Raw genomic sequence first — 6,742 nt, forward strand, 5'->3', positions numbered from 1 at the left:
TTTAAACCCCCCAAAAAAAAAAAAAATTGTTCCACTGTCTATTGAAAATCATTGGATATTAAGTTGTATCACAAATCCTAATTATGTTTTATTTGTTTAAGAAAACTCAATAAATTTAATATTTTGTCTAAAAAAACTCAACTAACTTACGCTTTTGTTCAATTCTCATTATGGTCAATCGGGTATTGAAAGTCAATGGATGACATGGAATTAAAGGAAAATGACTCGTAAGCTAAACGAAGTTTCAAAACGTTCAAAAACTTCAATCATGTTTTGTCTGTTCAAAAAAACCCAACGGACTTAACATTTTGTTCAAAAAAACTCAACAAACTTACGATTTTGTTCAGTTCTCATTAGAGACAACCAGATTCATTAGGTATACAATTAGTTGGCAAATGACATGACATTATATTCAATGGCATGGAATAAACATATTAGAATTACCCTTTATATATCGATTTAGGGCTTGGAGAAGAGAAAAATAAATGGCGTCTGTACTCGATCTCTTGTAATGGTTACTTCTTCATCCTCTCAATCGTTGATGTCCAACTCGAGATCTATAAAGAAGATATTTGATGATGCAAACCCTTATGGATATGGACGCCCTTCTTGGATTTAGACATTTAGAACGGAGGATCATCTAGAGAAAAAGTTTATTGCTTCTTCGAACAGATGGATAAGGGTAATTGAAAGATTTGTCATGTCCAGCTTCTATCTATCTGAACCAAACAGATAGATAGAAGATGAACATGATATATTTTTCAATTTTTATTTTTTAAGGAACCAATCAAAAAACTTATATAAAATGTATAAAGGCATATGAGTTTTTGAATAGACAAACTTAATTCTATAACCCATATGTCTTTATATATTTCGTATAAGTTTTCTGATTTTTTATACGATTAAGTTACTTAATTTATTGAAACATTAAAAAATTAAAAAACCATGTATTTTTTCAAGTTTTGATTGGTAACTCGATGTTGAGTTTTTTAATAACAAAATTCAAACACCTTAAGATAAAGGGATAATGACTTAAAAGGGTAACATATTTTTCAGTTTGTACACATTTAGTCACTAATGTTTTTTTTTGTCCACATTTTCCCATTGAATTTGTTCAACTGTTCAAATAACATCCTTATGACTTGCTATCGGAGGTTAAACCGGTTTCCGGCATATTTGCCACCTCCGACGACACTCCGGTCATCTTCTCCGGTGAGTCTCCAACCATAAATCTAAAATAATTTAATTTTTTATTTTTTGATCAACAACACACACAATACTTCATCTCCAAACCAGAAATCTAAACCAAACATGAACTCAAGAACATAAATCGAAAAATCTAATGAAGAACATAAAGAAAAACCCAGAAATCAAAGTTGTGTTCTTGAACAGAAATGGAAAATCGAAGTTAACGAAGAACACGAACTCAATAACATGAACTTCGGTGTCTTCATATCGTGATTCATCTTGAAGATCAAACACCTTACACTTAAATATCATTTTTAGAGAGAGAAATAATGATATATGTTCTTGAGTTTGAGCTGGTTCAAAGGATAATGCATCGACGAACTTGTACATTGTGTTGCATTGTTTGTACTTTCTTGACTTCCAAGAACAGAGAAGATAAACACGATGAACAAAAGATCTGGAACAACACTCCGATGATTTTTGGGTTTGAAAACCCTAACTCGAGTTCATCTTAAAGCTCATCGGACCTTCAAGAACACAAACAAAAAAGATTTATTCCGGTTTTCAGATCTGATGAACAACAAGAACACAAATATGATGAAGAACACGAACACAAACCCAAAAGTCATCTTCATCTGTTCAAGAACATACAAACACTCATGATTCTCGATTTCTTATATGAACTTGATTTCAGATTCGAGTTCAGTGTGTTCTTGAACAAAAATGGAAACATGATTTTCGAGCTTCAAACTTTTCACATGAACACTTTTAGATTCGAGTTCAGTGTGTTCTTGAACAAAAATGGAAACTTGATTTCAAACTATAACTCAAAAACATAACTTCGATTGAAGATCTTTTGATTTATGGGAAGAAGATGAACACACACACATCGATGAACTCGTTTTTTCTGATCTGGGTTGAAGTGGTTGAAGGATTTATGGGTTTATGATTTTTGGGTCGAAGGGTTTGAAGGGATGAACATGATTGTGTATGTGTTTTCTGATCTAACAAATCCACACATACACACCGATTGAAGGGTTGGATAATTTTTGTTTAGATCTAACAAACACACACACACTCACACGCAAATCTAAAAACATTTTGATGAACTCATTTTTCAGATCTAGTTGTTCTTGAAGATGTTCAATTTGGGTTGAAGGGATTGAAGAATTTCTTGAGGAAAACACATGAATCTATGTGTTTTTTGTTTATGTATGTGTTTTTTTGGTGTTTTTGGTCGGAAACTCGCCGGAAAAGATGACCGGAGTCTCACCGGAGCTCACAAGAACGCCGGAAACCAGCTATACCTCCAATAGTAGGTCATAAGGATGTTTTTTGAACAGCTTAACAAGTTCAATGGGAAAATTTGGACAAAAAAAAAGTCAACGACTAAATGTGTACAAACCTAAAAATATGTTACCATTTTAAGTCATTATCTCTAAGATAAATAGTTTCTTCCTTTCAAGAAAAAATTAATAATAAAGATAAAGAGCTTCTACATATTTTTGTTTATTCTTTTGGAAAGTGAAGTATTAAACAAAAGAAAAAACATGGTTGGGGACAGGAGTGGTTTGGTGGGTGGTTTATATTAGCCGGCCGATCATGAAATTTTGCTTTCAAATTGTTGGTCTTATTACATGGCCATCTCTCGTCCACTAAAACCAATAAGCCATGTGATTCCCACACCCTTCAATATATATATATATATATATATATATATATATATATATATATATATATATATATATATATATATATATATATATATATATATATATATATATATGAGGGTTCAATTGAGAAAAAAAGGTTGAGAATGGGGAAACCATTCTCAGCCAATCATTTAATGAGCTTAAAAAACGCACAGTGGCAAACTTGTAAATAATCCAAATACATTAATGAGCGGTGGCAAATTTGTAAATAATCCAAAAACATTAAACCGTCAGGGCACTTGAGTAATTTGATAACACGTCAAATCTCGACAGAAAAGCACCATTTCCCTCTTCGATACACCATAACACGAAAACCATTTGCAGAAGAATCGATAAGAAGAAAACCATTTGCAGAAGCATCAAATAACATAAACGAAGAAAAATGTCTTCCGATGAAAACATTAACGAGACCATTTCCTCACTCTTGACAATGAAAGGGAACCATCGGCGTTTTTTCTCGAGTTTTTAACGATTTCGAATCATTTCTAAAATTATCACTTGATTACTTGAAATTTCTCGTAATCTTCGATAATTATTAGTTGATTTAGAACTAAAAACATTGTTTTCACACTGTTCATTCTTCAAAAAAGGTTGTTTACTTCAATTTTTTATGATACTCGTTCATTCTCGTAACCCTCCTTCGTTATTACTTTATTTACTTGAAATTTTTGTAAGAATCATCCATTATTATTTGATATATAAATGATTTTACATCATCTCTTCATTTTTCATCTTTATTCAAAACTATTCTGTCAAAATACAAACGTTACTTAACATTTCACTTATGTTTTCCTAATATTAACTACTTACCCTTACAGAAACAACACCAACAGTGAAGAATACATATAAACGAAAACCAAGAACAAATCAAAAAGGTAAATAAAATATGTTTTGTTTACTTCTGAACACAAGCAAAACTAATATTCATTCGTGAATATGTATGTTATATTCACATATGAATAGAACATAGCTTGCTGCCATACATACATTATTTATATGTGAATACAACAAGAATCACTTACATATGTTCTATTCATATGTGAATATAACAAAACATATTCATATGTGAATAAAAAAATATGAATACATATGTTTTATTCAAATATTCATTCGTGAATATGTATGTTATATTCACATATGAATAGAACATAGCTTGCTGACATATATACATTATTTATATGTGAATACAACAAGAACACTTACATATGTTCTATTCACATATGAATATAACAAAACATATTCATATGTGAATAAAAAAATATGAATACATATGTTTTATTCAAATATTCATTCGTGAATATGTATGTTATATTCACATATGAATAGAACATAGCTTGCTGCCATACATACATTATTCATATGTGAATACAACAAGAATCACTTACATATGTTCTATTCACATATGAATATAACAAAACATATTCATATGTGAATAAAAAAATATGAATACATATGTTTTATTCAAATATTCATTCGTGAATATGTTTTGTTATATTCACATATGAATAGAACATATCTTGCTGCCATACATACATTATTTATATGTGAATACAACAAGAATCACTTACATATGTTCTATTCACATATGAATATAACAAAACATATTCATATGTGAATAAAAAAATATGAATACATATGTTTTATTCAAATATTCATTCGTGAATATGTATGTTATATTCACATATGAATAGAACATAGCTTGCTGCCATACATACATTATTCATATGTGAATACAACAAGAATCACTTACATATGTTCTATTCACATATGAATATAACAAAACATATTCATATGTGAATAAAAAAAATATGAATACATATGTTTTATTCAAATATTCATTCGTGAATATGTTTTGTTATATTCACATATGAATAGAACATATCTTGCTGCCATACATACATTATTCATATGTGAATACAACAAGAATTACTTACATATGTTCTATTCACATATGAATATAACAAAACATATTCATATGTGAATAAAAAAATATGAATACATATGTTTTATTCAAATATTCAGTCGTGAATATGTATGTTATATTCACATATGAATAGAACATAACTTGCTGCCATACATACATTATTCATATGTGAATACAACAAGAATCACTTACATATGTTCTATTCACATATGAATATAACAAAACATATTCATATGTGAATAAAAAAATATGAATACATATGTTTTATTCAAATATTCATTCGTGAATATGTATGTTATATTCACATATGAATAGAACATAGCTTGCTGCCATACATACATTATTCATAGTTGAATACAACAAGAATCACTTACATATGTTCTATTCAGATATGAATATAACAAAACATATTCATATGTGAATAAAAAAATATGAATACATATGTTTTATTCAAATATTCATTCGTGAATATCAAACTCATTTATCTTCTACTTACTATTGAATGAAGGTAAGAACACTAACATTTCCGATAAAGATTCACCAACAATGAGAGAAACAAGATCAATGCAGAAGAGGAAAAATGCGAAAGGTACAAAATTCCTATCATATCTAATATATTAATATATGAATAAAATTGTATATATTAGTTATATTTTTGTAATAAATAAATATTAATAAATCAACGAGCATATATCATATTCATATATCAGTAACTTATTCAAATATTATATGTTTTCATTTCCCAGATAAAAAAGAAACAAAAGTACCAAAGAAAATAAAGCATCAAAGCAGAAAAAGTCCATCAAAATGGAAAACTCCTGAAAAACAACAACTACAAGATTCAGACTCTGATTTTGAAAGTAGCATCCATCGAAGAAGGAAAAAAAAAGGAGTCACCAATCAAAAAAGACAAAAAAAAGACCAATGGTAAAAGAATTTTACTCAATGAAAAACAGATGTTCACCAGAGGCATTACTATCTATAATCCTTGGGATGAGCAAAGAACAAAAAGAATCTGTAAGATCTATGGGTTTTGGAGCTTTGTTAAAAATGAAAATCACAGATATACCACTGAAGCTGGGATTTTATGTTCTTCAAAAATTTGATTCTGAGAGAATGGTGATAGATATTGAAGGAAAGGAATTGAAAGTAACAGCAGAGTCTGTTCATGACATGTTGGGCATACCAATTGGTGGAACCAAACTTACACAACTGGATCAATGGCCTAAGGATGATACAAGTTATGATGAATGGAAGCAACAATTTAAAAAAGATTCAATCATCCGACTGAGTGCAATCAAAAATGTTATTGTTTCTACCACACAAGCTGATTTCAATTTCAAATTGAACTTCTTAGTTCTTTTTGTCAACACGTTTTGCGAGTCAACATCAATGGGAAGATGCAACCTGTTTCCCTTGAGTTATATTTCAAGAAAAACAGATATCAGCAACATAGACTGGTGCAGCTATGTTTTGGACTGTCTTGTCAGAACAAAAAACTCATACATACCATACTCAGATACCAGCTTCTTTGTTGGACCTTCAGCTTTCTTGGTGGTAAGTTATTATAATGTTTATACTCAATTTTTAATAATATTGATTATTCATAAACTAATAGCAAATATTCATATATGAATAAGAAAAATATATTTGTTCGCACGTAATGCTTTACATTACTTATTCATATATGAATAAGTAAAAAATAATATTACTTGTTCATATATGAATATCAATTAGTTATCATTTATGTGCAGTTGTTCTATGCTGATAACATCCACTCAGAAGCTTTAACAGTAACATGTAAACGTCCAACAATTTGTTATTGGAGTTCAGAGAAGATTAGATATCGAGAGACATTTGAACAAGAAAAAGGTAGATTTGGACTTGGAGAATTAAACGAAGAATTTGTTAATGAACA

The sequence above is a fragment of the Lactuca virosa genome, chromosome 9 (assembly GCF_052849685.1).
Source record: "Lactuca virosa cultivar CGN04683 chromosome 9, Lactuca_virosa_CGN04683_v6, whole genome shotgun sequence".
NCBI classification, from domain to species: Eukaryota; Viridiplantae; Streptophyta; class Magnoliopsida; order Asterales; family Asteraceae; genus Lactuca; species Lactuca virosa.